Genomic DNA, 12,560 nt, shown 5'->3' on the forward strand with positions numbered 1-12,560 from the left:
GTTCACAAAGCTAACAGCTGTGTAGGTGGCTCCTCACCCTATTTGCACTCTTTGATTTCTCCTAAGCCACTTTACTCCACATCTCAGGACTTAGCTCTTCACTGTAAATATACTCTTTCTACTCCTCACTCTTAATGGATGTTTGTGTTTTCTTGTCAGCCAGATGTACTGACTGTGGTTAAGGATCTAGGCTTTGGAATTGGGAATACCTGGCTTTGAATCCTAGCTGATGTCTGTTGCTTGTGTGACTGAGTCAAGTGACTTGGTCATTCAAGCCTTGGTTTCCCAATTTGGAAAATCAAGTTGATACTTAGCTCATAGGGTTATTATGAGGATCAAATTAAATGAGAAAGTAAATGTAAAGCACAGTGCCTGACATCCTGTAATTTTATCCAGTTGGTGGTGGTAGTCGTTACATTTCTTGAGGGCAGAGACACTATGGTTTTGAACTCTTCCTCCTTGTACCCGGTCTCTTAGAGCTGAGCATCTAGTAACACTCAAATATTTTAAAATTTGAAATAATGACAGGTACACACACACACACACACACACACACACACACACACACTCACACTCTTAGGAGGATAATCTGATAATTTAAAACACTCTAGAGGTCATGATTTTAAAGTGTTTGAGCTTTTTTTTTTTTTTTTGTGAGACGGAGTCTTGCTCTGTCACCCAGGCTGGAGTGCAGTGGCCGGATCTCAGCTCACTGCAAGCTCCGCCTCCCGGGTTTACGCCATTCTCCTGCCTCAGCCTCCCGAGTAGCTGGGACTACAGGCGCCCGCCACCTCGCCCGGCTAGTTTTTTGTATTTTTAGTAGAGACGGGGTTTCACGGTGTTAGCCAGGATGGTCTCGATCTCCTGACCTCGTGATCCGCCCGTCTCGGCCTCCCAAAGTGCTGGGATTACAGGCTTGAGCCACTGCGCCCGGCCGTTTGAGCTTATTTTTATAAATATGATACATAAGGGGTCTAATTCATGGATTGGAAGAATAAATATTATTAAAATGTTCATACTACCCAAAACAATGTACAGTCAATGCAATCCCTATCAAAATATGAATGATTCTTCACAGAAATAGAGAAAGCAATTCAAAAATTTATATTGGAACCACAGACAACCCAGAATAACCAAAGCTATCCATAGCAAAAAGAACAAAAATGGAAGAATCACATTACCTAACTTCAAATTATACAGAGTTATAGTAACCAAAACAGCATGATATTGGCATAAAAACAGACGCATAGACCTGTGAAACAGAAGTGGGCAAAGATTTCATGGGTAATACCTGGACAAGCACAGGCAACCAAAGCAAAAATGAACAAATGGAATCGCTTCAAGTTAAAAAAAAAACTTCTGCACGGCAAGGGGGACAATTAAAGTGAAGGGACAACCCACACAACATGGGAGAAAATATTTACAAACTACCTTTCTGACAAAGGACTAATAATCAATGTATAAAGAACTCAAACAACTCGACAGGAAAAAAATCTAATAATCCCATTAAAAATGGGCAAGGGATTTGAATAGACATTTCTCAGAAGAAGACATACAAATGGCAAACAGCCATAGGAAAAAGTGCTCGGCATCATTTGTCAGAAATGCAAATCAAAACTACAATGAGATATCACCTCACCCCAGTTAAAATGACCTTTATCCAAAAGGCAGGCAATAAATAACAAATGCTGGTGAGGATATGGAGAAAAGGGACCCCTTGTACACTGTTGGTGGGAATGGAATTTCCCACTGCAGAGAACAGTTTGGAGGTTCCTCTAAAAACTAAAAATAGAGCTATCATATGATCCAGCAATCCCACTGCTGGCTATATACCCCGCAAAAAGGAAATCAGTATATCCAAGAGATATCTGCACTCTCATGTTTATTGCAGCACTATTCACAATAGCCAAGATTTGGAAGCAACCTATGTGCCCATCAACAGATGAATGGATAAAGAAAAATGTGGTACATATACACAATGAAGTACTATTCAACCATAAAAATGCGATCCTGTCATTTGCAACAACATGAATAGAACTGGAGGTCATTATGTTAAGTGAAATAAGCCAGGAGCAGAAAGACAAACGTAGCATGTTCTCAGTTATTTGTTGGAGCTAAAAATTAAAAGAATTGAACTCATGGAGATAGAGAGTAGAAGGATAGAAGGATGGTTACCAGAGGCTGGGAAAGGTAGTAGGGTGAGCAATGGGGGGAAAATAGGGATGGTTCGTGGGTACAAAAAAATAGAATGAATAAGACCTAGTATTTGCCAGCACAACAGGGTAACTATTGTAAAAAAAAATTGTATGTTTACAAATAACAGTATAATTAAAAGGATAAATACTTGAGGTGATGAATCCCTCATTTACCCTGATGTGATTATGTATCACATGCCCACATGCCTGTATCAAAATATTTCATGTAACCCATAAATATATACACCTACCATGTACCTACAAAAACAAACATTTAAAAAGGGGTTCTAAGATATATGTGAGTTACTAATCTTTGCAGTAAGTTCGATGATTTGAAGGGAAAGCATCTGAGCTATATCATCTCAGCCCTCTGCCAAAATAACTTCACTTGATTATGATTTACTTTCCCATGCCCTGCCTTCTGGAGGATCCATGTAGGAATGGCCTATTGACCAGCCTGGCCAACATGGCAAACCCCCCCCCATCTCTACTAAATAAAAAATTAGACTGGCATGGTGGCATGCACATGTAGTCCCAGCTACTTGGAAGGCTGAGGCAGGAGAATCGCTTGAACCTGGGAGGCAGAGGTTGCAGTGAGCCGAGATTGTGCCACTGTACTCCAGCCTGGGCAACAGAGCGAGACTCTATCTCAAAAAAAAAAAAAAAAAAAAAAAAAAACTAGCCGGGCGAGGTGGCGGGTGCCTGTAGTCCCAGCTACTCGGGAGGCTGAGGCAGGAGAACGGCGTGAACCTGGGAGGTGGAGCTTGCAGTGAGCTGAGATCCGGCCACTGCACTCCAGCCTGGGAGACAGAGCGAGACTCCGTCTCAAAAAAAAAAAAAAAAAAAAAAAGGCCTATTGAGTGTGTGTGACTGCATCTTTCCAAACTAAGCCTCCTGCTTTACCCATTTTCTCTTAAACACGGTTCCAAGACATTCTTCTCCTTGAGTTTCCCTTCAAAAGAATTTATCTCTGTATAAGAATAAACATTTGTCTTTGTTAAATGATAAAAATAGGGTCCCTTAAAATACATTTCCATATTTGCTCTTGATACTGGGAATCACAGGGTCAAATTCAGTGCCAGGTGAAGGGTGGAGGACATTGTAATTGTTCCCCTTCTCACAATGTCTCTTCTCCCTCCCTCCCCAGTCCCTTCCATAGGAAACAGGGAATGTTTGTTTTTGTCTTCTGGTAGGAGAGGGATTGGTCCCACCCTCAGCTCCAGGGATAGATCTTGATTGTTTAAGCCCAGTCAGGTAAACCCCACACCTGTTGAACAGTGATTAACCCAGTGGCAGTCACGCCAAGAGGGTTTGTTCATGGCTGGGCATGTGACCTGTGCAGGCCATCAGCATGCTTGCTGAGGACTTTCGAAAGAAGGCTCTTCAGTCTTCTGATAGACCTCTCCAAGACAGCCCTCTCTCTGTGTCCTTCTGGATGTTTGGGACATGAAGCCTGGGGCTGCTGGAGTTATCTTGCTGTCATGAGGAAAGCTACCCCTAGGATGTGGTTAACGAAGTTGAAAGAAAGAAAATAGGCCCTTGTTTTCATCATAGAGCAACTGACTCAAACTCAACCTGAAGCCGCTGAACTTTCCATTTGCATGTGCCGGCATATCACCTTTGTCGTGTTAGCCCTTTCAAATTAGGTTTCTTACTTGCATCTTAGAATCCAAATGGTGCTTGACAGATACGTTTCCTTGTATTTTGTGTATTTTAGTGATTCTAACCCGTGGATCAAGACCCTGCCTTGGAGGTTGGGGAGCAGGGGGCTGGAAGGGCTCTATTTTGGCAAGGAATGGATTGTTTATGTGAGCATATTTATGCAAAGTAAGGAAACGTCTTGCCTATGTATGTATTAATATTTTTCAAATTTGCTGTTTTGATGAAATGTAAATTTTGATAAAAGTACTGAATTTGTCGGTTTTTATCCTGTATTTTTCACAATGAGCAGATGTTAGAAGCATCATATGAATTTGTCCAAAAAGATTTTTTTTGCAGAAATTTTTGACATGAGGAAGAAGCCCTTGCTTAGATAGATGTTTCCACCCTCGGTCTCTCCTTCCTTTCCTTTCCTCCTTCTCTTCTCCTGCCATCACTCCCTGCTCCCTTTTTTTCTCTTTCTCTGAGTCTGTTATTACCCTGTTTTCCTTCTGTTGAGTCTTGTTACTCAAACTGTTAGAAATAGTTGAGACATAAATTCTAATTAATTTTATTTGGATGGCTATGTTAAGGTTCATTTAACTTTTCAGGGCCTGCATCGATGAGCTCTACATAAATGCAAACAAATAATGGGTATTGAGTGCTTTAATAGCAAGGGACCCAAACTGAAGTTCATTCCGCATGTAACAAATTGGGTGTTGGATGGGAATGCCTATAATGATTGACCCCTGTTTTTTGTAGTAAGCAAGAAACTGCAAGTGAACTCCTGTAATTGATGTATTTAACAAGTGCTCACTGTGAGCACATTGCCATTAGTGTAGCTGAGTGGTACAGTACTGAATCCTTACCTCAGAGATCTTATAGTTCATTGGAGAGAAGAGACATGTACACCAGATATTGTGTAAGCCAGGGCAAGGTTGTTTTTTTTTTTTTTGAGACGGAGTCTCGCTCTGTCGCCCAGGCTGGAGTGCAGTGGCCGGATCTCAGCTCACTGCAAGCTCCGCCTCCCGGGTTCACGCCATTCTCCTGCCTCAGCCTCCTGAGTAGCTGGGACTACAGGCGCCTGCCACCTCGCCCGGCTAGTTTTTTGTATTTTTTTTAGTAGAGACGGGGTTTCACCGTGTTAGCTAGGATGGTCTCGATCTCCTGACCTCATGATCCGCCCGTCTTGGCCTCCCAAAGTGCTGGGATTACAGGCTTGAGCCACTGTGCCCGGCCAGCCGGGGCTATGTTTTATAAGGGAATACATAAGTTGACATTCTGGAACCTCTTTCTTAGAATTATCCTACCAGAAGAGCCCTCTAGAACCTTGTGTTTAGTAAATATTGATCACCGCCATTATAAAATATGCTGTTTGTTAATAAAAACATATTCTATTCTGCCTTTTTCTTGGCCATTTTTTTTAGCTATACACAGCAGTTTTTTTTTTTTTGTTTATTTTTTTTTGCCATAGAACCAACATTTTGGCACTACCCCCCACTCTCAGTCATGTGTGCACATGCACGCACACACACCAAGTTTGCTGCAAGTACAGCATTACAATAAATCAAAATTATAACTGTTTCTCATGGAAAAGAGTCTGCCTGCTGGTTCGGCATGGGGTTAAGTGAACTAGCTGAACTGTACTCATTTATTTCCTACTAAACAATGTGTAGCTGAATGCAAGGGAGAGAGACTTACAAGGACAACCTTGAACTATCTCCCAGTTTGTTCAAAACAAAACCAAAGAAACTTACCAACTCTGGTATTTCATGTCAGCAGTGACAAAGGCTCACTGAGCTCCCCAGTAGGTGCCTAGCCGTGCATGTTCCTTCTAGAATGCCAGCGGGAAGGCCACGCTGAGCAGCCAGCTGGCTGTGGAGCCCTTATTCTAAGACTATGCTGCCACTTTCTTGTGACACTGGAGTCAAAAGCAAAAAGGGGCTTGCAGCCAGTAACCAAAGGGCTGTATTCAAGCAGTGACCTATTTTTACACTGTAATCGGGTTGGGTTTCTCTTTTTCCCTCCCAGGGCAGTAATCTCAAATTCTTCTGAGTGCTCGAGAAGCCAGTTCCCTGTTACCTCTTTGGCTTGGTTGTTTTTCACTTTAACGTAGGTCACTCTTAACTTGAGGACAGGAATATCTGTCCCTTTTCCCTGATTTGAGGGTAGAAGTTGGTTTATGTGTACAAAATGGAGAGATAGGAAAACATGAACCAAGGTAAGGATAGATGGCTTCTGAGGAGGAACAAAACCTGGTGAACTAGATAGAGAAAGGTATTTGGGATCATAGGTCCAGGGTCCTGCCCTTTCAAACCCTATCACACATATGAACTAATTACTTAGCTTAGTCATCAGATTTTGCTTGTGCTTCATATGTGCTGGGTGTCAGATGCATAGTAATAAAAAGGTAGAACTCTTGCCTCAGCCCACAGTCTTGTGGGGGAGGAATCTTGTACCTACAATTACAATGCAGTGCCGCCAGTGCAGCAAGGGAGTTGGGCCTGAGTGAGGGTGTTAGATGCTGCTGGGGAGGGGGTACTAAGAAGGGTATCAGAGGAATTTCTCCTGAGCTGCTTTTCAGACCCTTTGCTACTCCAGCCTGTCTCGCTTCCATCAGACCAGTGCCTAGCCTGTGTTAGGTTTTTTGTTTGCTTGTTTGTTGCCATTTAGGTCTATGCTATGTATAATCTGCAAGGGTCAGTTTTCAGATGGGATTTTCATGTCTCTTCAAGGAGAACTTTGGGACCAGAAGCCAGTGTGCCACATGGCTCCATCCTCCCAAAGGTGATATGCCTTGGGACCTTTGTGCCTAGGATGATACATACTCCTGTCTCCTCTGCCTGGACAACTTCTTTTCATCCTTTAAGACTTGTTTTTAGCATAAGTCCTGCCTCATTTATAAGTTCTGCCCTGATGTCCTGAGAGTTCTTGTCTGGTGTCTCCATTGCCTTTTTCCTCTCTTCTTAGCATATAGAGCCTTGAGCTTCAACTCATGCTTCAACTCGTCTATTTACACCCATATATATCTGTGTTCCCCCACTGCACTGTGAATCTCAGACACAGGGCCTATGTTTTATTCACCTAGGACATACCAGTTGCTTAGCAATGGTGAGTCACATGAAGGAATTATGTGTGTCATGTGAATGAAGTTCCCATCTGGCACCAAGATGGCTAAAGATATCAAGAGGGCTGCAAAATATTCTTGATTGAGTCTCAGACTTTTTGAGCTCATTGAATGTCCTTTGTACTGAAAAGGATATGAGGAAGATTTTGCAGGATAAAGCCTAGGGGGATGTAAAAAGTGGCCTGCTGGGATTTGGGAGACAGAGATCAGTAAAGAGGGGTGTATACACCACAACATAGCAGGGAGAATGTCTAAGGGAGCATCCCCATTGAGGTGTTTCCTAACTTTTATATGTAATATACTCCTGAACACAGGGCAAGATTCACATTATCTGGCAGATGTTATCATGTCTCAGCATGGCGTGGTCGTGTGCCAACTAGTTGTATCAAAGTCTGAATTCAGCATTCAAAAGGTGATTGGGAAGTATCCATGTTTGCTATAGGCAGAAGTTGAGGTTGTTTGTGTAACAGCCTTCTTGGTACTTCCTGGTAACAGGGAGAAATCTATCACAGGTGCTTGAAAAAGATGAATGTAGTGATTAAACGAACCCTAAGACCAGCCTTGCGTAAGTTTCTCCTGACTCTGTCATAGTTTGGACCTTACATTTTGAAAAATACTGATACATATCAAGAATTTTCGTAGATTAAAAGACAGCTATGTACACCAGAGGGTGCTGTGTTTCAATTTTCATATCTCTTTCTTTTCCACTGCTGTGGTTGTATGCTACGTGATTCATTTGAGGACTAGCCAGTTGAGAATTTGCCCTCAACAAAGGACTGTTGAAGACCTGAACACACCCTACCCACTTGCTGTTTTCCCAGCATAACAGATGAGTTCAGACACGGCTATACCACACGGCTATACCACACTACCCAGGTCTGCTTTGCTGTATATTAGTTCTTAACCATTGAGTTCTTTGTTTAAAACTAGACCTTTTTTTTTTTTTTTTTTTTTTTTAAATGCTGCAGCTTAAGTCCATTTTCAATATTCTTTCTTTGGTGAAAATGGAGACCATCTGGTTATCATCCTCTGTGTAATAACAATGATTGAAGATGGTTATTAAGTCACCCTTTGGCCTCTTCTCTTGCCTAGGCAAAATTGTCTTCATTTCTGTGGCCATTACCCATAAATCTCATTTTCCAACCCTTTAATCATCTTGGTGGCTTCCTTTGAAAACTACTTCAAAGGCTGTTTCACTGCCTCTATTTTGGTGGGGTCTGGGCTGTCAGCATTTAATGGATACGGAATGTGGTTGTTTTAACCATCTAGTTTCCATAGCTAGTTTCCACATCTCCAGGCCAATCACTATCATTAACCATCAGGAGCTGCTTTACCATCTTTTCATTGTGATTACTTTATAAATATTATTGATTAATGTGTTGCTTTGACTGAAAATACAAATTTTAGCTTGTGAATAATTTTAGCTATTGGCTGATAGAATTTTACAGCCTCATTTATGGCATTTGAGGTTCTTTTCTAAGCTATTTGATTGTAAGTGAGTATGTTATCTCTTATTAGAGGATATATTAATTTTCCTGTGTTTTATTCATTTATTAACTTATCTCCAATTGCCTACCATGTGTCAGGCTCTGTACTAGGGATTGAGGACCCAAAGATAAACAAAACATGGGGCCTAATTCAAGGAGTTCACAATCTGGAGAGAAAGTCAACCACATACAAAAAAATTAAAGGTAGAAAGTGCTATAAAAAATGATTTAGGTACATCGGAAGTTTAGAAAAGCTTCACTGAGGATATAATATTTGAATTGGGTCTGAGCATGAATTCGTCTTCAGGTGAGGGAGGGGGTTAAAGAAAACTCTAATGAAGGGACTCTAGTACGTGTGAAGGCAAGGAGGCTGGTGTGTTTAGGTTGCAGTAAACCAAGTATGCCGGGCTTGGACTTGAGTGACTGGAAAGACAGGAAGATGCAATGCTGAGAAAAACTGCTCATGCCAAGCCGAGAAATGTTCAACAGAAACATAAGGTGAGCTGCATGTGTCATTTAAAATGTTCTAGGAGCCACATTTAAAAAAAAAACAAAATTAACAAGTCAAACAATAAGCTATCAAAGCAATAAAAAAGCAATGGAGGGAGATTAAATGCATATTACTAAGTGAAAGAAGCCAATCCAAAAAGGCTACATACCTGTATGATTCCAACTATATGACATTCTGGAAAAGGCAAAACTATAGAGACACTAAAAGGATCAGTGGTTGCCAGGGGTTAGGGAGGAGGGAGGGATGAACAGGCATAGCATAGAAGATTTTTAGAGCAGTAGAACTATTTTGTATGATAGTATAACTAATTGTAGATACATATCATTATAAATTTGTCCAAACCCATAGAATGTACACCAAGAGTGAACCCTAATGTAAACTGTGGACTTTGGGTGATAATGATGTGTCAGTGTAGACTGATCAGTTGTAACAAATGTACCATTTTGGTGGGGGATGTCAATAATGGAGTAGGCTATGCATGTGTGGGGCAGTGGGTATATGGGAAATAGCTATGCCTTGTGGTCAGTTTTGCTGTGAACCTGATTTAAAAATAGCCTACTAAGAAACACAAGTCAAATTAATTTTAACAATATGTTTTATTTAACCCAATTTATCAGAAATACTAATATTTTAACATGTAATTGATATAAAAGTTATTAACTAGATATTTTACTTTTTTTGGTACTGAGTCTTTGAAAACTGGTCTGTATTTTACATTTATAGTACATCTCAATTCACAGTAGCCACATTTCAGATACTCAGTACACACATGAGTACGAATGGCTAGTGGCTGCTCTGTTGGACAGGGCAGGTCTTGAAACCTAGACTTGCCTAACTCAGAAGCCTCAATTCTCAGTCACAGTGATATCCTGCTCTTTAAGTACTATAATGATAAACACAAGAGGAGAGGAGCTTTCAGATGATCATCTAATCCTATGATGTTAGCTGTTGCTCTCCACACTGCCCAGTGGCTCCAGTCTGAAGCATCTAGGCAGTGCTGTCCAAAAGAAATATAATGAGAGTCAACATGTGATGATAAGTGTCTGATGAGCCACATTGAAACAGTAAAAAAAAAAAAAAAAAAAAAAAAAAAAAAAAAGGCAAAACGAATTTAAGAATATATTTAACCTAGTGTATCCAAAATATTTCAACATGTATTCAATATTAAAAATTATTAATGAAGGCATATAGACCAATGGAGTAGAATGGAGAGACCAGAAACAAACCCTCACACATAAGGTCAAATGAGTTTTTACAAGGATGCCAAGACCTTTCAATGGGAATAGGACAGTCTTTTCAACAAATGGTGCTGAGAAAACTGGATATCTACATGGAAAATAATGGAATTGGATCCTTACCTTACACCACATATAAAAGTTAACTCAAAATGAATCAAAGACCTAAACAAAAGATCTAAAACTAGAAAATGCTTAGAAGAAAACAGGAGAAAAGCTTCACGACACTTGCAAACCATATATCTAATAAAGGGGTAATATCTAGAACATACAGATAATTTCTACAACCCAACAAGAGCAACCAAAAACCCCAGACAGCCTGATTAAAATGGTCAGGGGACTTGAATAGACATTTATTCAAAGAAGATACACAAATGAACAATAAGCACACTAAAAATGCTCAATGTTAGTATAATTAGGCAATACAAATGAAAACCACAGTGAGATACAGCCTCACACCCATTAGGATGGCAGCTCTGAAGAAAAGGAAAAAGAAAAAACAAAATAACAAGTATTGGCATGGATGTGGAGAACTCTTGGGAACTCAGGGCACTGTTGGTGGGAATGTAAAATGGTACAGCTGTTATGGAAAACAGTATGGCAGTTCCTCAAGAAATTAAAAATAGAATCACCATGTGATTCAGCAATTCCACTTCTGGGTAGATACCCAGAAGAGTTGATAGTAGGGACTCAAAGAGATTGTATGTCCATGTTCATAGCAACATTATTTACAATAGGCAAAAGGTAGGAGAAACCCAAGTGTTCATTGATAGATGGATGAATAAAATGTGGTGTATGCATACAGGGGGGTATTATTCAGCCTTTAAAAGGAAGTAAATCCTGACATACACTATAATATGGATGAACCTTGAGGATATTATGCTAAGTTAAATTGATCAGTTATAAAAAGGCAAATACTATATGTGTCCACTTATATAAAATATCTAGAGTAGCCAAATCTACAGAGACAGAAAGCAGAATAGTAGTTGTCAGAAGTCAGGGGTGGGCAGGAAATGGGAGTTACTGTTTAATGGGTGTAGGGTTTCAGTTTTGTAAGGTGAAGAATTCTGGAGGCAGATGGTGATGATGGTTGCACAACAATGTGACTGTGTTAATACTTAATGCTACTGAACTCTCTGCCTAAAAATGATTAAGATGGTAAATTTTATGTATATTTTACCACAATTTCTAAAAATCCCTCCACCAAGAAAGATGTAAGTGCTTCTGAGACCATTAACTTTTCATATGGGAAAAGAGAAAAAGAAGAGAGATATGAATAAAGGAAACTAGGAAAAAAATAAGTATGCTTGGAAATCTGGATGTGTGGTACAGTGGACTGAATATATCCCCTAAAATTCATGTGTTGAAATTTTAATCCCTAATGTGATTGTCTTAGGAGGTGAGGCCTTTGGAGGGTAATTGGGTCATGGGGTGGAACTCTCATGAATGGGACTGGTGGCCTGATAAAAGAGACCCCAGACACTCCCTGGTCCCTTCTGCCATGTGAGGACAGTGGGAAGTTGTCTGTCTATGAGGAGATAGGCCCTCACCAGACACTGAATATGCCAGCACCTTCATCTTGGACTTCCTGGTCTCAAGAACTGTGAGAAATACATTTCTGTTGTTTGTAAGCCATCCAGTCTATGGTATTTTTGTTATAGCAGCCCAAACGGACTAAGACAAGTGGTGAGAGGTGAGATGAAGATTTAGGAAGTAGACCTAAGGCTGTATTTTTTATTTGTTTGTTTCATTTTTTTGAAGTGTGAGTGCCAAGGTTAATGGAGCCAGATATTTATGCGTGTAGTTTTTTAAAACCTGCAGGGATCAATGGCAGTTGGAAGTAATGGGTTTGGAACTTGGCAGATAGGTCATGGCTGGCAAGGGTGATTTGGAAATCTCTTGAGCAGAGGAGACTGCAAAGTCCTGGGCGTGAGTTTTGCTCCCTTTGGAGAGATTGTAGAGGTGTGGGTCTTAACGTCCTTTGGGTTCTGAGTGGTTTGAGACTCGAAGGAGTAGGAAAGAGCCACTTGACTGATGACCTTGGTGCAAGTGGTTTGGGCAGAACGGAAGGAAGGAATGGGGCCTGCAATGCACCAAAGATTGATGAGCAAGGAAGTTGAATAAGTGGGACAGTGGCAGGCTGGCTCCATGGGGGAGGAGGAAGATGGGAGAGGCCAGTTAGGGGATCTTTTCTATTTTTTATGAGATTTAAGTGGTGTTTCAAGTAATACCACTATGATACACTTGGACTAGAAATTTTCTTGTCCAAGTGTATCATAGAAGCAACAATAACAAACCAATATGTAATATTAAAGCAGTCCTTTTGCTTTTACCAAATTCATAATGGCAGATACATCTATTCTTAGA

At 40.5% G+C, this 12,560-nt stretch overlaps 1 protein-coding gene across 32 annotated transcripts in view; it reads left to right on the forward strand.

The window, feature by feature from the left end:
- LOC105496360 (zinc fingers and homeoboxes 3) overlaps window positions 1–12,560 on the forward strand; it is a 138,080-nt gene that overhangs the window by 77,403 nt on the left and 48,117 nt on the right. The window contains exon 1 of one of the 32 annotated variants that reach the window (XM_071079317.1): window positions 3,935–4,022. The exons of the other annotated variants lie outside the window; for them this stretch is intronic. The gene's annotated coding sequence lies outside the window, so the exon portion shown is untranslated. Of the gene's footprint in view, window positions 1–3,934; window positions 4,023–12,560 lie in introns of those variants that run through there. 32 annotated transcript variants of the gene reach the window in all.

This window comes from Macaca nemestrina, chromosome 15 (assembly GCF_043159975.1).
Source record: "Macaca nemestrina isolate mMacNem1 chromosome 15, mMacNem.hap1, whole genome shotgun sequence".
Taxonomy (NCBI): Eukaryota; Metazoa; Chordata; class Mammalia; order Primates; family Cercopithecidae; genus Macaca; species Macaca nemestrina.